This window comes from Phacochoerus africanus, chromosome 1 (genome assembly GCF_016906955.1).
Source record: "Phacochoerus africanus isolate WHEZ1 chromosome 1, ROS_Pafr_v1, whole genome shotgun sequence".
NCBI lineage: Eukaryota > Metazoa > Chordata > Mammalia > Artiodactyla > Suidae > Phacochoerus > Phacochoerus africanus.
The window spans coordinates 182,941,114-182,967,844 of NC_062544.1; positions in this window are offsets into that span (position 1 = coordinate 182,941,114).

The window sequence follows — 26,731 nt, forward strand, 5'->3', positions numbered from 1 at the left end:
GCCCTCTGTGCTTCTTGTATCTTGAAATTGGTATCCTTTAGATTTGGAAACTTTTCAGCCATAATTTCTTCAAATATATTTTCCATCCCCTTATCTTTTTCTACTCCTTCTGGAATTCCTATTATGCATAGATTGACCTGCTTTATATTATCCCATAGGTCTCTTATATTGCTTTCATGTTTTTTTTCATTTGGTTTTCTGTCTGATGTCTGGATTGGGTGATTTCCATTATTCCATCTTCCACATCACTAATTCGTTCTTCTGCATTATTCATTCTGGTTTTTACTGCCCTTTGTTCAGTTTGTTTCTCTGCAAATGAATTTTCGAGTTTTTCTTGGCTCCTCCTTATATTTTCTACTTCCTTTCCGAGGGCATCTGCATTACTGTTCATATCTTCTCTTAATTCCTTCAGTATTTTCACTATTTCCCTTTTGAACTCCAAGTCTGTCAGACTAAAGAGTTCTGTTTCATTGTTGACTGCTTTAGGTGAGTTCTCCTGTTGGTTTAACTGGGGGTGGTTTCTCAGCATCTTCATCTTGCTTGTTTTCTTTTTCTTGGTGGAGTTGTACTCCCTATGGCTGGGCAGGGTTTGCCTTGGCACTGCTGTGGAATGTTTCACAAGGGCTGGTGTTGTTGGTTGGTCTTCTTTGAGGCAGTGTGGCTTTTCCTGGAGGTTGGCAGGGCTGACAGGGTCTCTCTGAAGCAAAGGAGGACTTCCTGAGGGCAGACAGGACTGGGAGGTCTACACCACAATAGAAGCAGATTTCATGTGGCTGGGCAGAATTGCTCTGGTTTCTGGGCTGTGGGGCTCTTCTAGGGGGCTGGTGGTGCTGGGCAGTTGTTCCATGGGAGTGCAGCACTCCCAAAGGCAGGATCAGCCAGCTGGGCCACTGAGAAACCAAGGGTCTCTTCCCCAGGGAAGCCAGGATTGGAAGGACCACCCCACAATGGAGGCAGATTTTGCATGGCTGGGCCGAGCTTGTTCTAGCTTTTCTGGGCTGTGGGGGCTCTTGCAGGGGGCTGGCAGTGCTGGGCAGCTGTTCCAAAGGAATGCAGCACCCTCCAAGGACTGGAGCAGCTAGCTCTTCCCCAGGGCAGCCAGGATTGGCAGGATCACCCCGCAATGAAGGCAGATTTAGCACAGCCAGGCTGAGCTTGTACTAGCTTTTCTGGGCTGTGGACCTCTTCCAGGAGGCTGGTGGTGCTGGGTGCTGCTCTGCGAGGGTGTAGCCCCTCCAGAGGGCAGGAAGGCCAGGGCAGAGAAAGCCCCTGCAGTGGTCAGCTTCCTGCAAATGGTGAGGCCAGCCCTCTGGGATGGCAGGCAGCCTCAGGTCAGCACGGGCGCATGGGGGAGGGGGGGATGCACTGGGAAGCATAGCTTTCTGATAGCTGGCAGGCATGTAAGCTTGCTATGGCATGGGGAGTATTTTATGGTGGCCCACCCCACCTCCTCTCCCCTCCCCAACACTGGTGCCTTGTCTCTCCTGCAGATCCAGCAGATTCCCTCTGATGTGGCTTTCCACCCCCCAGCCCTTAGTGTATTGCTCCCTCCACCCACTACACTCAGCTTCCTAGTCTCCCAGGCAGTCTCTGCCCTGCCAACCCTACAGACCATTTCCTAGTCCCCCAGGGCGGCCTCTGCCCTGCCAACCCAACCAACTGGTTCCTAGTTCCCCAAGCAGTCTCTGCCGCCAGCCAACCGACAAACTTCTTTCTAGTCCCCTAGGCAGTATCTGCCCCAACAACCTGACCAACTGCTTCCTAGTCCCCCAAGCAGTCTCCACACCACCCACCCCAGCCCACTCCCAGGGACTAAACTCCAGAGCAGAGGTCTTGGTGCCCAGCCCCCACCCAAGCATCTCAGTTTTTGGTGACTGTGCCAGTAGTTCAGATGATCTGTTCGGTTCTCACTCTGCTCTTCTTTAACTCATACTTACTGCTGCACTCTTCTCTGCATCTGGGGATCCCTCCAATTCGGTTGATCTTCCCGTCCAGTAGGTGTGGGATCCCTTTCTCCTCCATAGTTCCCTTTGAGGATTGCCCATCCAACCCTGATTCCCCTTCTCTCACTCTCCTCTTTTCTCTTGTTTTACCCAGTTATGCCATGAGATTCCTGCCTTTATTGAAGGTTCTTCTGCCAGTGATTAATTGCTGTTCTGTGCAAGTTGTTTAACCTGTAGATGTGGTTTTTTTTGTTGTGTTTTTGGGAGAGTGCGAGCATGTCTCCCTACTCTTCTGCCATCTTGCTTTCCCCTCATTCTTGGTTTTCTTAATAATAATTTATCCATTAATATTTTTGGGTGATATATAAACTACATAAATTTCAGGAAGCTCTTCAATTTGTTTTATTATTTATTATTCTTTCAGTAATGCATCTTATATGTTTTAAATCAGACCTAATGATTAAATTAAAACTAATATAATTCAAAGTTAAACAAAGTGCTAACATTTGTCAAGTGTTGTTGGTTCTCGAAATAAGAGTATGCAAACATTATTGCTCCGATTAATAAAAAAAAGCAATTTGGATTACTTATTTAAACAATAATATACTTTCATTATATGAATGAAAATAATCCCACAATCTTGTGTAGTTATACAAATCTCAATTGTTCTTTCATTCAGCTCTCTTGTTTACTGATGGTTCACTGATAATTTTGACAAAACTGTGATCCATAAGAAGCAAAATTTAAGCTGTATAAAGTTATTTAAATTTATGTTGGGTTTCAAAATATGCCATGGAAATGTCTCATAGAATATTCAAGAAACTTCATTATAATGATGCATTCTTTTATTTTGGATGATTTTGACACACATATTTGAATAAAATATACAAGTAATAGCCATTATTAAAAAAAAAAACCTCTCTCTGGTTTATTTTATGTTCATACCCAATACTAAAATGTATCAATTATTTTTTTTTTCTTTTTCTCCACTGTCAAAGTTCCCAAATTCAAATTTACAATCATAAGGGTGAACCTCTGCATCATAATTGCATTCTTTTACATACAATTGTATGCTTATTCCTCTAGGACCAGTTAAAGGAGGTTTTGAGTGCTAAAGTCATTCTCTACTTTCCTATTTGAGAATAACAATAATTTTTAATAATTTCCAAACATTGATAGAGCTACATTACAAATTAATATTGATTTATACAATAGCAATATTAATTATGACTAACATCAAGATGTATTTCTATTATAAGCATTTATAGAATGCAACACTAAACATTCAATCACATTTAGAGCAAGTGAGAGAGGGATTGTTTTAAAGAAATCTTCATATCTTTTCTATATTTGGTGGTTTTTCCTCACATCTACAGTTAAACTCTGAGTCACATTATTTTGCCTAACTCTCCTTAGCTTACTGCAATGTTTTTAAAACCAATGACTTCATCTACTTTCTCTAGAGAGAAGAATTTAAGGATCATCTGTTCTTCCACTGACACAAGAAATAGAATCTCTTATATAGTGGGAGTAAATCATAAGAAAATGATTATATATCCAAGGTAAATACAAATAAATCTGCTTTAGCTTTTTCTTATTTTCACTATTATCATATTTTGTAAAATGACATACATACAAATATTAGACATTTATAGTCCCCTTTACATTCTTTTAATTTAGAAAATATATTAAAGAAAGAAACAGGAAAAATAATTGCAATAAATGTGACAGAAAAAGGATTATTGTCCCTATTATAGGACAATGGTCCTTGAAAATATATCACTAATCACTTTCTATAGAAAAATGAGCAAATTTAATGAAAAGTTTATTGGTGGGAAAATAAATACAAACAGTCAACAAACAGCAAAACATACTCATACTCACTAGGAAGTTATCAAGAATAGAAATTTCATGTGATTTTTAACAATCAAATTGACAAAATTTTGTTTATTATTCAAATTATGTCTACCAAGACTGTGCAGAGATGGAAATTTTCAGAGTTGTGGAAAACCTTCTGGCAGTAAATACATTTGTGTTTTTTTGAATCAGAATTTCTCTATAAAGTTATTTTAATGATTCCAAGAAAAATTGATGAATAAAATATTCTTCACACATATCTAATTAAGTCAGTTTTACTTAATAAACTATGATGCAATTATATGATGTATATCACATTGCCATTAAAAAGTAAATATTCAAGGACAGTTTAATGGTATAAAATACATTATGAAATTTACAAGACATATCATAGAAATGCAAACCCAGTGTTACACTATTTTTTCTATTGCTTTCAAGTAAAATATTAGAAATAGAATTAGATACTTTGAGCAAGATGGCAGAGGAATAAGAGGTCATGCACAACTTCTCCCACAAACACATCAACAACACACACCTACATGTAAAACTACTCACACAGAACATCAACTGAATGCTGGCAGAGGAACTTAAACCTCCAAAAAGGGTAAGAAATGCTTGAGGTAACTGGGTAGAACAAAAAAAAAAAGAGAGAGAGAAAAGGAATCAGGATGGGACAAGCATTTCCAAGAGGGAGTTGTGAAGGAGAAAAGGAACCTACCTCCTGGGAAGCCATCTAACTGAAGAAAGACCAGCTGAGTCAGTAGGACCTCAAAGTTGCCAAGAAAATCACAGCAGCTGGACTGAGAATAGCAAAGCAGAGTGAAAGATGCACAGATTATCTGAACCACTGGCCTAGACACCACAGCCTGAGATGCTCGGGTGGGGCCTGGGTGCTGAGACTCGGGCTCTGGAGGTCCTTGCTGCTATTGAGAGCTCAAGAACCAGGCACTGACTGCTGACCCTACTCATTGCCTCCTTCTCCCTGAAAACACACTGAGAAAACTGAGAATAGCAGCCTGCTCACACCAAAGAAAGAGGCTGAAAATATTCAAACTCCAACACCAAAAATAAATAGTAACTCCCCCCAAAATATAAAGGGGTATTCTTGCACAGAAGTAGCCTAACAAGACTATGGTTTGGCTTCCCCAAATTCACAGAAAAAGAAAAACAAAAGCAAGATGAAGAAGCACAGAAACCATTCCCAGTTAAAGGAACAGGAGAATTCACCTAAAGGAGTCAAAAATGAAACAGACCTCTGCAGTCTGACACATATTGAGTTCAAAAGGGAGGTATTGAAAATACTGAATGAATTAAGAGAAGATATTAACAGTAATGCAGATTCCTTTAGAAAGGAAGTAGAAAATATAAGGAGGAGCCAAGAAAAACTAGAAAATTCATTTGCAGAGATTCAAACTGAGCTTAAGGAAATAGAGAGAAAGAATAATGCAGAGGAACAAATTACTGATGTGGAAGATAAAATAATGGAAAATACCCAATCAGGACAGCAGATAGAATACCAAATGAAAAAACACGAAAGCAATATAAGAGACCTATGGGATAATATAAAGCAGACCAATTTTTGCATAATAGGAATTCCAGAAGGAAATGAAAAAGAAAAGGGGATTGAAAGTACATTTGAAGAAATTATGCCTGAAAACTTTCCAAATATAATGCATACTGATATCAAGATACAGGAAGCACAGAGGGCCCCAAACAAGCTAAACTCAAACAGGTCCACATTAAGACATATTATAATAAAAATGGCAAAGTTAAAGAAAGGATTCTAAAGACAGCAAGAGAAAAGCAAAGTGTTAATTATAAGGGAACCCCCATAAGGCTATCAGCTGATTTCTCTACAGAAACACTACAGGCCAGAAGGGAGTGGCAAGATATATTCAAAGTGGTGAAAGGAAAAGATTTGCACCTAAAGTACTCTATCCAACAAGAATACCATTTAAATTAGAAGGGGAAATAAAGAATTTCTTCAACAAACAAAAGCTAAAAGAGTAGGGCCATACAAAACCCATCATAAAAGAAATACTGAATGGGCTTCTCTAAATTAAAAAAAGAGAGAGAGAAGAAAGAAAAAGACGAATTAGGATGGAGGAAACCACAACTGGAAAACAATCACTTAAATAAGCCAGCATACAGATATAAACATGAAGATGTTAAAAAAAAAAAAGACATCAAAATCATACAATGAGGGGAAGGAAAGTAAGGAAATATAGATTCTTTTTTTTATTGGAATGTTGTTTATGAGCCTATATGACTATCTGGCAAAAGCAAGCAGATATAGGAAGGGCTTAACATGCTTAAAAACAGGGCAACCACAAATCAAAACCAAACATTACATTCACAAAAACTGAAAAGTACTCAAGCATAAAATAGATGGAAACCATCCAACAAAAAAAAAAAAAAAGAAAGGAAGGAAGAAAGGAGAAACATAGAAAACTGTGAAACAAGGGTTAAAATGGCAATAAATAAATATATATCAATAATCACCTTAAATGTCAATGGACTAAATGTTCCAATCAAAAGACACAGAGTGGCGGATTGGATAAAAAAGCAAAAACCTACAATCTGCTGCCTACAAGAAACTCACCTTAGGACAAAGGACACATATAGATTGAAAGTGAGGGGATGGGAAAAGATATTTCCTATCAATGGACAAGAAAGGAAAGCAGGAGTTGCAATACTCATATCAGAAAAAATAGACTTTAAAACAAAGGTCATTAAGAAAGACAAAGAAGGACACTATTTAATGGCTAAAGCATTCATTCAAGAAGAGGATATTACAATCGTCAATATATATGACTCTGATATAGGAGCATCCAGATATCTACAACAAATACTAAAGGACATAAAAGGAGAAATTGATGGGAATACAATCATTGTAGGAGACTTTAACACCCCACTCACAACAATGGACAGATCCTCTAGACAGAAAAATCAATAAGGCAAAAGAGATCTTAAAGTACACAATAGAAAAGTTGGATTTAATCAACATTTTCAGGACATTACATCCAAAAAAAACAGAGTATACATTCTTCACAAGTGCACATGGAACATTCTCAAGAATTGATCACATACTGGGGCACAACGCTAATCTCAACAAATTTAAAACTATAGAAATTACTTCAAGTATCTTCTCTGACCACAATGGAATGAAACTAGAACTCAACCACATGAAAAGAAGTGAGAAAAAAACCTACTACATGGAGACTAAACAACATGCTACTAAAAAAACAGTGGATCAATGATGAAATCAAGAAGGAAATTAAAAAATGCCTTGAGACAAGTGACAATGACACATCCACTCAAAATCTATGGGATGCCACAAAAGCAGTGCTCAGGGGGAAATTAATAGCAATACAGGCTTTCCTCAAAAGAGAAGAAAAATCTCAGTGACTTAACCCAACACCTAAATGAATTAGAAAAAGAAGAACAAATAAAACCTAAAGTTGGCAGAAGGAAGGAAATCATAAAGATCAAAGAGAAAATCAATAAAGTAGAGATTAAAAAAACAATTGGAAGAAATCAATAAAACCAAGAGCTGATTCTTTGAAAAGCCAAAAAAAAAAAAAAAAAGACACACCTCTGGCTAGACTCACCAAGGAGTGGAGAGAAAAACCCAAATAAAAAAAAATTAGAAAAGAAAAAGAAGTCGCAATAGATACTACAGAAATACAAAAAAAAAAAAAAAACAACAAAAACAAAAAACAAACAAAAAAAACATAAGAGAACATCATGAACAGTTTCATGCTGACAAATTTGACGACCTGGAAGAAACAGATAACTTTCTAGAGGCTTACAGCCTGCCAAAAATGAATCAAGAAGAAATAGATCAACTGAACAGACCAATCACTGGAAATGAAATTGAATATGTCATAAAAACACTTCCTACAAATAAAATTCCAGGACCAGATGGCATCACAGGAGAATTCTACCAAACATACAAAAAGGAAATTGTACCCATCCTCCTTAAACTTTTTCAAAAGGTTGAAGAAGAAGGAAAACTCCCAAAGACATTCTATGATGCCACCATCATCCTAATTCCAAAACCAGACAAAGTTGTCACCTAAGAAGAAAACTATAGGCCAATATCTTTGATGAATATAGACACAAAAATTCTCAACAAAATTTTAGCCAACCGAATCCAACAACATATCAAAAGGATCATACACCTTTTGGGATTCATCACAGGTTCACAAGGATGGTTCAACATATACAAATCAATCAATGTCATACACCACATTAACAAAAGAAAAGTCAAAAACCACATGATCATCTCAATGCAGAGAAAGCATTTGACAAAGTCTAACATCCATTCATGACAAAAATTCTTACCAAAGTGGGTATAGAGGGAACATAACACAATCAAAGCCATTTATGACAAACCCACAGCAAATATAATACTCAATGGAGAAAAACTGAAAGCCTTCCCACTAAAATCTGGAATGAGACATGGCTGCCCACCCTCACCACTGCTATTCAACATAGATTTGGAAGTCCTAGCCACAGCAATCACACAAACAAAAGAAATAAAAGGCAACCAAATAGGAAGAGTAGAGGTAGAACTGTCGTTGTATGCAGATGACATGATATTATATACAGAAAATCCTAAGGACTCAAGCCAAAAACTACTCAAACTGATCAACAAATTCAGCAAAGTAGCAAGATATAATTATACAACTACAGATGTGATAAATTGAGTAATAATAAAAAAAAGAAAAAAATTAACATCAGAAATCAGTCGCATTTCTTTACACTAACAATGAAATATTAGAAAAGGAATACAAAAATACAATGCCTTTTAAAATTGCACACCAAAAAAATCAAATACCTGGGAATACACCTGACCAAGGAGATAAAAGACATATATGCTGAGAACTATAAAACATTAATCAAGGAAATTAAAGAAGATGTCAAAAATGGAAAGATATTCCATGCTCCTGGGTTGGAAAAATCAATATTGTAAAAATGGCTATACTACCCAAAGCAATGTACAAATTCAGTGCTATCCCTATAAAATTACCCATGACATTTCTCACAGAACTACAAACAGTTCAAAAATTTATATGGAATCACGAAAGACCCAGAACTGCCAAAGCAGGAGGCATAACTCTCCCAGACTTCAGGTAATATTACAAAGCCACAGTCATCAAGACAGAGTGGTACTGGTCTCAAAACCAATAGACAGGGAGTTCCTATTGTGGCACAGTGGTTAATGATTCCAGCTAGGAACCATGAGGTTGTGGGTTCGATCCCTGGCCTTGCTCAGTGGATTAAGGATCGGGCATTGCCGAGAGCTGTGGTGTAGGTTGCATATGTGGCTTGGATCCCAAATTGCTGTGGCTCTGGTGTAGGCCAGCGTCTACAGCTCCAATTAGCCCCCTAGCCTGGGAACCTCCATATGCCACAGGAAGTGGCCCTAGAAAAGGCAAAAAGATAAAACAAAAAACAAAACAAAACAAAAAACCAAAAAACCACAGACAGACCAATGGAACAGAATAGAGAACCCAGAAATAAACCCAGACACCTATGGTCAATTAATCTTTGACAAAGGAGGCAAGAACATAAATTGGGCAAAAGACAGTCTTTTCAACAAATATTGCTGGGAAACCTGGGAAGCTGCATGAAAAATCAGTGAAACTAGAACACACCCTTACACCATGCACAAAAATAAACTCAAAATATCTTAAATAATTAAATATAAGACAAGACACCATCAAACTCCTGGCCTCAACCTTATGAATATTTTCTCAGGTCAGTCTCCCAAAGCAATAGAAATAAGAGCAAAAATAAACCAATGGGACCTAATCAAACTGACAAACTTTTGCACAGCAAAGGAAACCATTAAAAAACCAAAAGACAACTTACAGAATGGGAGAAAATAGTTTCAAATGACACAACTGATAAGGGCTTAATCTCTAGAATATACAAACAACTTATACAACTCGATAGCAAAAAAAGCCAACAACCCAATGGAAAAATGGGCAAAGACCTGAATAGACATTTCTCCAAGGAAGGTATACAGATGGCCCACAAGCACATTAAAAAAATGCTCAATATCCCTGATTATTAGAGAAATGCAAATCAAAACTACCACGAGATACCACCTCACACCAGTCAGAATGGCCGTCATTAATAAGTCCACAAATAACAAGTGCTGGAGGGGGTGTGGAGAAAAGGGAACCCTCCTGCACTGTTGGTGGGAATGTAAGCTGGTACAACCACTATAGAGATCAGTATGGAAGTACCTTTGAAAACTATACACAGAACTACCACATGACCCAGCAATCCCACTCTTGGGCATATATCCAGACAAAACTTTTCTTGAAAAAGACATTCACCCATACGTTCGTTGTAGCTCTATTCACAATAGCCAAGACATGGAAACAACCCAAATGTCCATTGACACATAATTGGATCAGGAAGATGCGTTATACATACACAATGGAATACTACTGAGCCATAAAAATGAACAAAATAATGCCATTTGCTGCAACATGGATGGAACTAGAGACCTCATCATGAATGAAGTCAGTCAGAAGGAGAAAGACAAATACCATATGATATTGCTTATATCTGGAATCTAAGGCACAAAAGAACCTTTCCACAGAAAAAAGTAACATGGACTTGGAGAATAGAATGCTGGTTGCTGGGAGGTGGGGGAGGGAGTGTGATGAATGGGGTGCTTGTGGTTGATAGATAGGAACTGTTGCCTTTGGAGTGGATTGGCAATGAGATCCTGCTGGGTAGCATGGGAACTACATCTGGTCACTTATGATGGAGCATGATAATGTGTGAAAATAGAATGTGTACATGTATGTGTAACTGGGTCACCATGCTGTACAGTAGAAAAAAAATTGTATTGGGGAAATAACGATTAAGAAAAATAACAATAAAATAATAAATAAAATAAAATTGATCTTGTAAAAAATAAAAGAAATAGAACAAAAAATTTAACATTGGCTATTTCCTTAGTGTATCTGTTTGTTTTTAATTTACATATGTATTTGTATTTTCAACAATAAAATAATATTATTCAAAAATTTAAACATATAGGAGTTTGCAGTTGCAAACTGGGTTAAGAATCAGACAGTGGCTTGGGTCACTTCATAGGTGCAGATTTGATCACCATGTCAGGGCACTGGGTTAAAAGATCCCACTTTACCACAGTAGTGGCATAGGTCACAGCTGTGACTAGAATTCAATCCCTGATCTGGAACTTCCATATGCCACGTGTGCAGCCATTAAAAAAAATAAATATTATTGAAATATTAAGAACTGAAACTATTTTAGTACATGATTGAACAATTGATATTTTTCTACATTTTAAATGGAATTTTTTCAATATATAATTATGAGCCAACATTAAAATTGTACTTGCTTCAAAGTACAAACCTATATAAAGAATTTTCTTTTGAAAATTATAAAACATTTGTGTATATATAATTTCATGGAATGAATAGAATCTATTTGCCTTTCTTTAGACACTAATAAAAATGTTTTCATAAAATTATAACATTTTGTTTTTCTGAAATACTATATATATCATATGCTTAAAGTAACTTAATGTTTTTAACAATTGTATAATTTGATGTTATTAAATAGGTGCCTTAATTTGGGTAGGATAGTCCTGCAGAAATGAAGAGATAAATATAAATGCATATACATAAAAATATATAGAATTAATATATATGTGCATATATAGAATTAATTTCTATATTTTATACATAAGCTGTATATATATGTGCATATATAGAATTAATTTCTATATTTTATACATAAGCTGTCTGTTTCAAATGCAAAATTCTTCATTTGCAGATTACTTTTAGAAAATCAGCAGATATGGCACAACTCGGCTTCAAGATTTTGCAGGATTCCATTGACTGATAACAATTTATTTTTTACCACAGATCCCAGCTGCCCAAATTTATCTGTTAGGTTATCTACTTGAACCATGTTGGTATTTGAACTTAAAATCTGTATTGACCAAAATATCATGCAATAGTTGAATGACATTAACAAGTTTTACATGTAGCTGTCCAGTTTTCTCAGCAGCACTTATTGAAGAGAATGTCTTTTCTCTAGTGTTTATTCTTGCATCCTTCGTTGTAGATTAGGATGCATGGGATTTATTTCCGGGCTTTCTATCCTATTACATTAATATATATTTCTGTTTTTGTGCTAGTACAATAATTTTTGATGACTGTAGCTTTGTAGTAGTCTGGAGTCAAGGAGTCTGATTTCTTGAGCTCCATTTTTCTTTCTCAGGATTGCTTTGGCAATTAGGAGTCTTTTGTGCTGCCATAAAAATTTAGTTTTGTGTTATAATTCTGTGAAAAATGCAATTGGTAATTTGATAGGGGTTGCATCAAATCAGTAGATTTCTTTGAGTAGTAAAGCTATTTTGACATTATTTATTCTTCCAGTCCTAGGATATGATATATCTATCCATCTATTTGTGTCATCTTTGATTTATTTCAACAGCATCTTATAGTTTTCAGAGTATAAGTCTTTTGCCGCCTTAGGTAGGTTTATGCCCAAGTATTTTTTTTTTTTTATGTGATGGTTGAATGGGATTTTTTTTTAATTTCTCTTTCTGATTTTTCATTGTTAGTATGTAGAGATGCAAGAGAGTCCTGTGTATTAAAATTGTACCCTAAAAGTTTACCAGATTCATTGATAAGCTCTAGAAGTTTTCCAGTAATATTTTAAGGTGCTTTAGCATCACTGTTTGCAGATGACATGTACAGTATCATGACATCTGCAAAAAGTGAGAGTTTTACTATCACTTTTTCAATTTGTATTCATTTTAGTTCTTTTTCTTCTCTGATTGGCATGGCTAGGTCTTCCAAAACTATGTTGATTAAAGGGGAGAGAGTGAGCATCTTTGCTTAGTTTTGGTCTTAGTATGAAAGCTTTCAGCTTTTCATTATTGAGAATGATGATAGCTGTGGGTTTGTTATATATGGCTTTTATTAGGTTGAGGTAGGCTCTCTCAATGCCCACTTTCTGGAGTTTTTTTTTTTTTTTTTACCAGAAATGGATGCTGAATTTTATAAAAAAACACTTTTCTGCATCTATTGAGATGATCATGTGGATTTTATTCTTCAGTTTGTCAGTTTGGTGTATTACATTGATTTACATATATTTAAGCATCCTTGCATCCATGGGATAAATCCCACTTGATGATGGTATATGATTCTTTTAATATATTGGTGGATTCAGTTTGCTAATATTTTGTTGAGGATTTTTGTGTCTATATTCATCAGTCATATGGTGTCTAAATTTCTTTTTTGTGTTATCTTTGCTTTTTATACTAGGTTGATGTTGGCTTCATAGAAGGGGCTTGGGAGTGTTCCTTTCTCTGAATTTTTGGAAGAGCTTCAGAAAGATAAGTGTTAACACTTTTCTAAATGTTTGATAGAATTTGCCTGTGAAGCCAGCCAGTCATGGACTTTTGTTGGTTGAGAGATTGAAAATCACAGTTTCAGTTTCAGTACTTGTGATTGGTCTGTTCATCTTTTTGTTTTATCTGGGTCCAGGCTTGAGAGATTGTACGTTTGTAAGAATCTATTTATTCTAGGTTGTCCATTTTATTGGCATATAGTTGCTCTTTAACACCATACAAAAAATAAATTCAAAATGGGTTTAAGTCCTAAATATAAGACCAGACACTATAAAACTCTTAGAGGAAAACATAGGTAAAACACTTGCTGAGATAAACCACAGCAATACATTTTCAGATCCACCTTCTAGAGTAATTAAAATAAAAACAAAAATTAAAACAGGGACTTAAAAGCTTTTGCACAGCAAAGGAAACCATAAATAAAACAGAAATACAATATACAGATAGGAATAAGCATTTGCAAATTAAATGACTGACAAGGTATTTATGTCCTAAATATACAAATGCCTCATGCAGTTCAATATCACAAAAACCAACAATCCACTCAAAAAAGAGCAGAAGACCTAAACAGACATTTCTCCAAAGCAGACAGATGGCCGAAAACACCTGAAAAGATGTTCAACATTGCTAATTTTTAGAGAAATGCAAATTAAAACTACTGTGAAGTGCCACTTTATACCAGCCAGAATTGCCATCATCAAAAATCTATAAATAATAAATGCTGGAGAGGGTACAGAGAAAAGGGAACCCTCCTACCCTATTGATGGGGATGTAAATTGGTACAAACACAATGGAAAGCAGTACGGAGGTTCATCAAAAAACTAAAAATAGAACCACATATGATCCAGTAATCCCACTCCTGGGCTTCGATCCAGAGAAAACCATAATTTGAAAAGATAACGCACCCCAATATTCATTGCAGCACTATTTTAAATAGCTAAAACATAGAAGTAAATTAACAGAAGAATGGATAAAGAAGAGGTGGTACATATACACAGTAGACTATTACTCAGGCATAAAAAAATGAGGTAATGTCATTTGTAGCATCATGGATAGACATAGAGATTATTTATCATATTAAGTGAAGTTAGGGAAAGAAAAATATCATATGATATCACTTATATGTATAATATATAAAAAAAGGATACAAATGGACTTATTTGCAGAACAGAACAGAATCACAGACTTTGAAAACAAACTTACAGTTACCAGGGGGACAAGTGGTGAGGGAGGGATGGACTGATGGTTTGTGATTAGCATATGCACACTCTAATATATGGAATAACTGGCAAATGGGAACCTTCTGTATATCACAGGGAACTCTACCCAATGTTCTGTGATAAGCTTTATAGAAAAGAATCTGAAAAAGAATGGATGTGTTATACATATAACTGAATCCCTTTGTTGTGTAGCAGAAATTATCATAACATTGCAAATCAAATTACTTCAGTAAAACTTTAAAACATGAAAAAAATTATTGAGTTTTACATCATAAAGTTTATGATGTTCTAAGACTTCTGATTCTTACAATACTAAATTATGTGTTTCTTGAAGAAAAAGTGGTTTAGCATTTATTTTTATTTGTGTAATTGTGTTCAAGCTACTGAGCTAGACAATGAAATAAAAGATGATAAACTAAAAATTTAAAAATAAAATATATGTTAAAAATAAATTCTGTTTTCTTATATATTAAGTAAAGTTGGAGGTTATAATTAAATGTTGAAATGTTTCTTTGCCAAACTTTTGTAAATATATCATAGCAGATTTGTTTGCTCTGTCACATTTGCCTGCCAGAGTTCACATACTCATGTACAAAGTAAGAGGATTGGTAATATTGACTCAAATCTACACCTGATGTACATTTTAACATGTGAAATTGACTAATTTATAACTTATAGTATTTATTTTATTTGATATAAACAAAGATAGTGCTTTAGCAAAGTATGTGCAGGGTACTTCAGATCACAACACATTCAGGGACTTTTAATAATATTTCAACCAGAAGCAGGCTGATCTCCTTTACCCTAGTATTCACTTTTCTCTTTCCATGTCTCACTGCATGAATTACTCCATGATGGACATCATGCATATGCAACTCAGGGTGTAGAAGTCTAAGACAAGCTAAAGCCATACATCTTCTCTGAATGACTGCATGACTATATGCACAGACATTTTGTGTTCACCAGGGAATTATTCAGGAAAGATTTGTTAGGTACACATCTATTTGATTGTCAGATTGTATATGCTGCTGTTCACATAGGATACTTTATGCTGTGTTGTCCTTGTGGGTTAAATAAAATCAATAGGGAGTTAGTAACCAGATTGCATTTTATCACTCCACCCACCACTCCTGCAAAATTGCCTGCATGTAATTCCTTGTCAGTCTCCATAGGAGACAATGCTAAGATAGGAACTCAAGAAGGAAAGTTCCTCTACAACTCTGAAGAGACATGAGATCAAGAACTTATTCTAGGAGTTCCCGTCGTGGCGCAGTGGTTAACGAATCCGACTAGGAACCATGAGGGCGGGTTCGGTCCTGCCCTTGCTCAGTGGGTTGACGATCCGGTGTTGCCATGAGCTGTGGTGTAGGTTGCAGAGTGGCTCAGATCCCGCATTGCTGTGGCTCTGGTGTAGGCCAGTGGCTACAGCTCTGATATGACCCCTAGCCTGGAAACCTCCATATGCCACGGGAAGTGGCCCTAGAAAAGGCAAAAAGACAAAAAAGACAAAAAGACAAAAAAAAAACTTATTCTAGTAAGCATTATCCTTAAAGAGTAACATGCTTGTTCCTTCAAAAATATACTTAATCTTATGATCACTGTGAAATGTGTAAATGAATAAAATACTTTTTTTAACATGATTTTCTAACAAACTTTAAGTCAAAAAATTGTGGTTTATGGAAATGTGAAAGTAAATATTATAGATGTGTTCAGTTTATTTTTGACTAATTTCCATACCCACCCTAGATTTTCTTTCTGTTTCCCACAACTTTCCCTCTTATGAGATATGTATATCTACAAGCCAGCAAATATTCTTTCTGGAATGAAGTGTGTCATAAACAAATATATATATATACAGAATTTGAAACTTACAAATATCACATAAGGTTGTGTATGCGTGTGTGTGTTTTCATTAATAAACCTATTTTTCAGGGCAGTCGTAGGTTCATAACAAAATAGAAAAATAGAGAAAGTATAGAAAGTTACCATACACTCCCTGTCCATATTTTCCCTTCACCCACAGAACTTCTGCCACCTGGACATCCAGCACCATAATGGTACATTTGTCACATCTGATGTGCTTATATCAATGTATCACCCAAAGTCCATACTTTTCTAGAATGTCATGTAGTTGTAATCATGCATTTGTATTCTTTTCAGATTTGCCTTTTTCACTTGGTAATATGCACACAAGTTTCTCCCATTTTTTTTTTATGGCTTAATAGGTCATTTCTTTTAAGCACTGAAAAATATTCCAATGTTTGGTTGTACCACAGTTTATTTATCCATTGACCTATTGAAGGGCATATTGATTCCCTCCAAGTTTGAGCAATTATGAATAAAATTGCTATATCTCTGCGCTTTCATTTATGTGGATAAATTTTCAACTCCCTTGAGTTAATTCCAGGAGCACGACTATTGCATCATATAGTAAGAGTATGTTTATAGTTTTGTAATAAACATGCAAAATATATTCTAAAGTGCCTGCAACATTTTGCAGTAAAAGAGAGTTCCTGTTGCTACAATTTCTTCTAAAGAGAATCGATCTTGCATCACCATCTCCCACTGCCGTAAAGTTTCTCCTGCCAATTTCTTGTTAAACCTCAGAATGACGGTTTCCACTTGCTCAAGCCAGATAGCCATGATGCTTCCTTAATTCCATATTTTCCCTTGACAGCCTCATTTTCAATTAATCATTGTATACTGACAGTCAAACTCTGAAATATTTATTGAATCTATAATGTTCTAACGTGACTATTTCTCTTCTGAATTAAGCAGCATTCCCTGATATCCCTCTGCCTCCATCCTCATCACCCTTCAATATATTATCCACTCTGCAAAATAAAATTTTTAAAATGCAAAGTACACTTTCCTTGCTTTCTGGATAAAATCTAATACCTTTACGTAATCAATAAATTATGCTATATCCTCCCACATTGCCTCACTTTCAAAATATTAAAATTATCTTCTAAATGTTAGTCTTTTTTTCATGAAGTCATCTGGCATTTGCTGGAAAAATCCTAATAAAACTTTACATTATTGTGCTAATTGCAATCCCCTGCACTCAAGTTCATACTCCTGGTTTTCAAATCTTCCACAACCTGCCACAAATGTAAGCTTGTTAATCTCTTCTTTTCTCCTGCTACTACATTGTAAGTGGTGTTTTGTGTCAGTTCTACTTGCTTATTCAATCCCCTCCAGATTCTTGCAGGTATATCTCCTCTCTCCTTCACTTGTCTAAGACTTGTACCTTGCCTAGAATTTATTCCATATTGTACCTCCACTGCCATTCATAGATTCATGAAGCTCAAAGAAGCTCAAAGACTAATCCCTCACACTGCTATCTCAATAGCTTCTTGCCATCAGATCACGTAGGTTTTATTTTTCCTCTAAGGTTTTGTAAAAGTAAATGAAAAATGACTACCTCAATTCTTGTCTCTTAATGGAATGCACACATCTATGCATTCAGAATGACAGATGTAAAGCTTTTTGTAAATGTGCATGTCTCTGTAAGCTATGACTCTAAGACATTGTTAACAGGTCTTTGGAACACTATACATCTATTTTTTTTAAATAATGCGTTCTAAAACTTCTACAGTCACAGTCTCTCCCTATTCTTTCTTTAAGTCAATGAAACATATGCCTTTACTACTCACTGCCAATATATTACTTTTTCATATTAATTTTACTGGATTTTAAGATAACATTTTCAATTAATTTTTCTCTCTCTCAAAATTAACAACTTGAAATAAACATGTCTCCCCAGAGGCTGGCAGATTATAGACCATAATATCTTCTTAAAAAAGGAATTTCTCTGAAATACAGTTTACATAAAATTTCACACAATTTTGTTTCCTATTCTGTGTCAGTAATTATATATTAGTATATTTGTTACTATGCTAAACAAAGATAATCTTAGATAAAACAAGCAGCCAACAAAAAAATTCTGAAGTTTCCTACCTATATTTTTGATCAATAGGTATGTGGTTTTATTGATCTATCCTTTCTTCCAGATATTCCCTCTCTTCCGTTTTAATGCCAAAACATTACACTATACCTTTGTTAAATATAAGTATACAAATTCAAGCAATTTAAGTACTTATGAAAATAATAGTCCATGCTTTTATTTCTTGGTCTTTCTCATATAAAAATAGCAAGAATTGTGGTCAATATAATCCACTGTGATAAAACTCATTTAAAAATAAACATCTAAGTTCATTCTGTTCTTTACACATACATAATATTTATTACTGATTTATTTATTGTAACTGTGATCATATTATCTTAACTGAAAAGCTTGTTGTGATCTTGTGACACAGTAATGTGTTTTACGTATATTAAGGATTTCAGGTTTAAAGTTAATTATTAGAATAAATCATTCATATCAACATTTACTTTTATAAACTTCTTATTTTTAAACATTAATTTATGTTTCCATTATAGCATAATTCAAAAAAATGCTATTTTTGAATAATGATTTTACATGGTTTATCAAAACAAATAATCACATAAGCAAAAACAATCATTTCTTGGTGATTATCTATTTCTTTCCCCTGTGTGGGAGGTGGAAGTTAACATTAATTGAAGAGTTAAAATTATTTTTAGGATATATATAATAATATTTCCTCAAAAATGATAAACTCATGTTTTTAAAGCTAGCTTTTTAAAAGCCCCTACTGACTGATCAGGATATCTTTGATCATCACATTTGTTAGACCAACAATAGTTGGTCAAACAAATATTTGATCAATTATCTGTTCTCCCTGGGGAAACTTACATAACATGGGCATCATTCTAGCATTGGTAACACTAATAGTAACAACAATAACACAACAACAATTGAAAAAGAAAAAAAAAATACTCCAGCATCATCTAATTTTCTTTTTTCTCAATAATTTGTATATTTTTACATTTCACGTAAGAAACTTAATACCTCGAACTATATTTTATTTTTCTATGTATTACCTTTATAATGGCATCCTGCTCTATAAAACTTACTTTCTTCGGTTGTATTTTTCCTATAGGTTGTTTTTATAGTTAGGAAAAATATATTATTGTTCAAAAAGTTATCACTTAGTGATAAATAACCAATACATATCTCCTGGCTCAATATAAGAATTAACATGAAGTACAATTTATTTCATTCATATGAAGTTTAAATCATTCACAGTTTTGAATGATGCATACAAACTTCATATTTAATTTGATTTAACCATTTGAAATTTCTACTTGTCCATTCCAGCAGGTGGCATTTGTATGAACAAGATCTAGGTTAAAATCATTTAGTTATTGCAGTCTTTGCTTTTCCCACTGAGAATACTTGCCTGTAAGCATGAAAAACTATTCTAGGTTAGCTTTTGAAGTGAAGGTTCTCTTGATTCTTTCCTTCTTAAATTGTTCTCAAACTGAAAGGTGTACTTGTGAAGTATAGCCCTTCTTATATCCCACCTATGTAAGAAAGGTATTTTGTCCAATCCTAGATTTTGTCTTCCCTTTTAGGTCTGTGCCATTTCTTGTGACTTATGCCCTGCCCGAGCTTCCTAACATCATGAGGATAATTCTACTAACCATAATACTGACAGTTCACAGAGAGCTCTCTAAAAAACAGGATGAAAATATTTTCAAAAAAGAAATCTTCGTCTTCCTCTATATCAACCACAAAGATTAATTATATACAACATATTTCAAAACATTAAGTTGCATGATAGATTCTCGATAATGCCATTGTACTGTGAACAGGGTAATACTTAATTGGTTCGAAGTAAATATTTGTTGAGTAAAAGAATAAATAGATTAAAGTATTTTCTAATTCAGCATGAAGTATTTAATATCTCATGGTCACCAGTGGTTGGTTGATGAAGTTTTGCCTGCTTTATGCTTATATTAAAATGTTTGTTTTATTTGCCTGCCTTTGTTTGGTAGAAACTATGGAAACACAGGTTTAAAAATTGTCTAGGATTGAAATTTATTTATGCCCAAAGGCTATCAAGAAATAGCCATGGATGGCATGTTTTGAGAGATTTCTAATTTGTGATCCCTGTAGATATTTATTTTGATTTGTCTGTAAAACACAAGATATCTATGCCTGAGCTCACTATTTATAAGCATTTCTTGGGCTGCTAAAGAGCACATTTGCTTATTATTATTAAATTATAATTACACTTTATGTTAAAATTGTTTAACCCATTATTTTATTGTATTTTTCTAAGAGAATAAGCAATTACTTTAAATAGAAATATTAAAAAAATTTAAAATAAGAATTTTTATTAAAAAATTTTTTTGTCTTTTGTCTTTTTTAGGGCCTCACCCATGGCATATGGAGTTTCCCAGGCTAGGGGTCTAATCGGAGCTGTTGCTGCCAGCCTATGCTAGAGCCACAGCAATTCCAGATCTGAGCCGTGTCTGCAACCTGTACCACAGCTCACTGCAACACCAGATCCTTAACCTGATAAGTGAGGCCAGGGATGGATCCTTAAACCTCATGGCTCCTAGTCAGATTCGTTTCCGCTGTGCCAAGATGGAAATTCCAAAATAAGAATTTTTAAATAAAAAAAGATGGTGCTTTAGATCTGATGGTATATTTTAATTAATTAATTAATTAATTAATTTTAATGGTCATACCCACAGCATATGGAAGTTCCTCAGCCAGGGATTGAATCTGAGCCATAGCTGCAAGCTACGCCACAGCTGCAGCAGCTATGGATATTTTAACCCACTGTGCTGGGCCAGGGATCAAACCTGCACCTCCACAGTGACCTGACCTGCCTGCAGTTGAGTTCTTAACCCATTGCATCACAGCAGGAACTACACATATTTTTATTTAGACAGGTAGACACTCCTAGTTACCCACAAAACATTCATTCTCCTCCTTTTTCTTAGCAATCCTACCATCTGAGATAAGCATTATTCTGGCCAATACACATAAATGAGAATTACAGGGATTGATTTACAGAAAATACTTTTCAGTGGAATTGAAGCAAGCCCTTCCTGTCTAACCCACACACAACCTTACAAATATATTTTTAAAATGACTAGGTTCACATAAATACTATTTGACTAGACGGGTTTTCTGTGCATAAACATTTTTAAAAGTGACAGCATATTTTAAAGGTTAACACTGTCATTAAAAATGAGTAAAATGATAAACCCCCAGTCTATCTCGGATGCTCAGTCCACAGTTACTGTGTTCTCAAAATGGATTGTTGTTACAGTCTTCATCTAGAGTGACTGGTATCAAGTTTTCTTGAAGAATTATACTTCAGCTTTATCAAAACATCAATAGACCCATTAACAAAAGTCTTAAGAGTAATAGAGATGTTTATTCATGTATCATAAATACACAGAGTTGGAGTCATAATACCCATCACAAAGTAAGACTTTAACTGTTTTTCTAAATAACCATTTGATATATATTTCTTTCTTTAAATTACAGTTCCTACTTTGAAAACAAACAAAAAATATGAGTCACTGCTGTATTTTCTTTTGTGTCATGAAGAAACACAAACATTTGCCTCTTTACCTACTATTCTACCCTAATGCCACGGTATCTGGAGAGGCTGGATGGCAAGTTAAAAAGATTTCTCTCTTTCTGGAGTTCCTGTCATGGCGCAGTGGTTAACAAATCTGACTAGGAACCATGAGGTTGCAGGTTCGGTCCCTGCCCTTGCTCAGTGGGTTAAGGATCCGGCGTTGCCGTGAGCTGTGGTGTAGGTTGCAGACGCGGCTCGGATCCCGCGTTGCTGTGACTCTGGCGTAGGCCAGTGGCTACAGCTCCGATTGGACCCCTAGCCTGGGAACCTCCATATGCCGCGGGAGCGGCCCAAGAAATAGCAACAACAACAACAAAAGATTTCTCTCTTTCTAAGGTTTGGAGAATTTAGGATGGTTCCAGTTTTTTCTCCTATTGAACGCTTTATTATGGAAATTCTCATCTGGTCTAGCCAGTAGTCGAAACTTTATTTCTGTTTACTCCCCCATATGCTTAATCTAAAATACTATGGATTGCTTATTAGTCATTCTTGAATAGCCTTATGCTTTCCATACTGTATACATAAACTTGGAAATAGAGCAACGCTAGGCCAGTGTATTTTCACCGACTTTTTACCTTCTGTTCTCTCTACATTGTGATAATGAGAATGACAGCTGACATGATTTCTTTTCTTTTTTTATTTATATTTTTAATTGCTATTTCCCCAATACTTTTTTTTTTTTTTGACATGATTTCTGATCCCAGTCAAGTTACCTTAAGCAAGGTCTTTTCTATACTTCAAATGATTGTCAAGTTTAAATTCAGAAGTCCTTTTAGGAATGAAACACTTATCACCATTTGATGTACAGTTTACCTGTGTCTCCCTGTCCACTATCTGTCTCCCTGTGATTAAATGTAAGCATTATGAAGGCAATTTTCTTCACTGTCATGTTCCTAGCAATAAAAATACTCTCTAGCACATAGTAAGAGATTAAGAGATATTGCTGAATGACTGCTGAATTATTTTATTGTCCCACATATGTTGTCATGTCTATCATTGACCATCACACCACACTAGGTATATCATCATCATTTCACCTCTCATACTGAGCACAGTAATCTGTTTATTAATATGGCTTCCCCACTAGACTGTGATTTTGAGGATAAGCACTGTGCCTTACATTCCTTTTATCCCCAGAATGAGGATATCTAGGGCACAGGGAGTTCTGAGTAAATATTTTTTAAATGGAAATAGATTTTGTTCATGATCATAATACGCACATTTAAATAATTATCATAATGGAAGTTAGAGGTATAAATCATGTTCCATTATGTGTTTAGTTTTTGGAAAATCTAAAAATGCCTTTTGTGTCTTAATAATTTTAATATCTTCTTTGCAAATCGTAGGTAATCAGCAGACATCCACAACAATCAATACCTCTTTTAACCTTTCATATTTATTTTGAGGAAAGAAAAGAAAAAATATGATGTTGTTATTGACACTTTTAATTAATTACTTTATTTATTTTGTCTTTCTGTCTTTTTAGGGCTGCACCTGTGACATATGGAGGTTCCCAGGCAAGAGAGCTAAATGGAGCTATAGCCACCAGCCTACTACACAGCCACAGCAATGCCAGATCCAAGCCACGTCTGCGACCTACCCCACAGCTCAAGGCAATGCTGGATCCTTAACCCACTGAGCGAGACCAGAGATTGAACCCACAAACCCATGGTTCCTAATGGGATTCATTTCTACTGTGCCACAATGCTCCACTCCCTAAATATTTTTATTTAAAGTGTAAATTATTTTTGACAGGCATCTATTTTATAGACTTTTGTTTCTTTTTTTTTTTGTCTTTTCTTCTTTTTAGGGCCACACTCGTGGCATGTGGAGTTTCCCAGGCTAGGGGTCCAATCAGATCTGTAGCCACCAGCCTATACCACACCCACAGCAACACCAGATCCAAGCTGCGTCTGCAACCTACACCACAGCTCATGGCAATGCCAGATCCTTAACCCAGTAATCAAGGCCAGGGATCAAATCCGCAACCTCATGGTTCCTAGTCGGATTTGTTAACCACTGAGCCACAACGGGAACTCTCTAGATTTTTGTTTCTTACCAAAACATATTTCTTTGCTAAGGGAGTATACCTTAAGCCAATCAATTTCAAATTGAATCTTAGATGTAGTTGTCTTATTCATTTGTCAAAAGAAAGCCCTTACAGCTTTACACTGAATGGCATGTAAAAACAGTATACAAAATCTTTCAATTATTATCAGATAGAATTAACATATTGATATATTTTATTCAAATCTGAGTAGTTAGAGGAAAGTTCTTTATTTAGCTCCCTGTATCACAAATTTATGTATTCTTAGCTTGCCTTACCATCAAAGAGAAGAAATTTTAACACAGTTCTTTAATATTTTTAACCCCAAGTGATTTGCTTTGTAGTGTCTTTTTAATAGAAGCATATTTGTTTCAAACTAAATACTTTTTATTTCATATTTTCTATAATAAAAGAGGAGACATTATTTTGGTTTTACATTTTCTAAAGAAAAGTAGAGATTTCTATTCAGAAATTCTATTAAAATGTACTTTTGATTTTGTTTTGTGATAAGAACTTTTAAGGTTTACTCTCATAGCAACTTTCATGTATGCAATGCAATATTAACTATAGTCGCCATCCTTTATATCACATTCCTAAACATTATTCCTCTTATAACTAAAAGTTTGTATCATTTGACCAAAACCCTCCCACAAAATTTTGTGAGGTAATGGAAATGTTAATTAGCCTAATTTGGGTAATAATTTTACATATAAAATAATCATTTGGCATATATATATATATATATATATATATATATATACACACACACACACACACAAACACATATATATGCATATATAAAATCACTGCCTTGTATACCTTAAACTTTCCCAATGTTATATGTCAATTATTTCTCAATAAAGCAGGAAGAAAAAGAAAATATACATACACTTGGAAATTTAAATAAAAAAACACAATGTTTAATATTTTACATGTGATATTTGTCTTCCTGCTCCTGAAACATTAGCAACACATTCCTTCCTTAGTCTTTTACCCTTTCTCTTTCCTTTGCCTGTAATATCCTTCCTTCAGATGGCTGCATAACTTTAGGTCTCTACTCAAATGGCATCATATTAGTAGAACTTCCCTACTGACTACCTATGAAACTTTCCCCTTTTGTCTGGATATTTATCACCAGTGCCGTATTCTCCATCTCTTTGATTATTTGTTATTTTCTCTCCATTAGAATGTAAATTCTATAAGTTTACTTCCTTTACAACTGCCTCCCCACTGCTCAGAAGAATGTCTAGGGAATAACTATTTATGATTAAATAAGTGAATTATTTCTCTCCTTCAATATTTAGGTTAACTGGCTTAATCTCCAGTGAAAATACTATGAAATAAATAAATAAAAGAGAAAAAAATGAAGCAAGAGAAATAAAACTTAGCAAATGCCTTTTTTTCCCTCTCATTGTGGGTTTTAATATAGAAGAGGGAAGGAGAGTGTGATAACAGACATAAAAAATGACATTTATATAGTCAATAATGTAGACTCTATAAACCCACAACTGACTACAAACCCTGGTTTTTCTCCTCTTTGGAGGACAGGGGGAAACGTGGGAAAGTTTAAAAATTTTTCTGTTTGTTTAATGACCTTTTGGCATGAGAATAGCTTAGCAGACTTAGGGTAATAGAGATGGCTATTCAGTACCCACTGTTGGAAATGGTCATTGAGAGGACATGACCTCCGGTTAACATAAGACCTGCACCAAGGCAATTAGAGGATCCTTTCTCCATTCCCTGCTCTTGGAATATACATCCCGCTTGTTTTCCCTACTAGAAGCTACTTCAAGAAGACAGCCTTGAGATAGTAATATGGTATTGAGACCATCTGGACAGTGTATGCAACTGAAAGCAGTTAAGTCCTCCATATAAAATTGTAAGAGTTGGAAGGCAGTTGTGAAGTTCTACTCATCTTACAGCCTCCTAAAATAAGCCTCATGAGTAAGTTCCCTTGTTATTGAACCTGCCACCTGCAAGTTGGAGTGGTTTGCCTCTTTCTGCAGGCTCTCTTTTCTTTTCTTTTTTTTTTTTTTTTTTTTGCCCTGAATGTAAGGGGCCTAGTCTGTGAATCTACACTTGGTAAATTAACCAGCAGACTAAAGAAACAGGCCTTGGGAAAGAGGTATCCTTAGGGAAACTCCTGAGCTGGCTATTGGCCTCTTTGCGGGGAGGGGTAGCTTATATGCCAGATGCAGACTCTTGTATGAGTATGGGGATGGCTTAAAGATGCTATCTGATTTATTGCACCTATTTGAAGAACTGCATATAGCTCACTGTGGCAAAAAAAGAGAAATGAATGATTCCTCTGCTGTGGGGGGCTCAGCTGGATATCAATGCCCAAATAGAAGCTGAAACTGCACATGGAGATTGAAAAGTAAGGGGAGAGACTTTTTAAAATACAGACTAACATAGACTATCCCTTGCCTAAAATCTAGTTCACAGCCTCTAGAAGATTACTCATCAAGGACAAATAGAAATTTTAAAAGTCTTCTCCATAAATTAGTAAAAAGTTTTAGATATGTCAGTGGGTAACCTTAACTTGTTCCATCTGCCAGAAACAATTTGGATTCAAGTATTATTTATGAACTAATGGGTTTCATATTGTTGTACCTGATTCATGGCTAAAGATTTGAAATACAAGCAATTGGGGTCTCTGTGTCTGAATATTTATATAAGTCTATGCAGATATATTATGTTTATGTGATGTTTTTCTA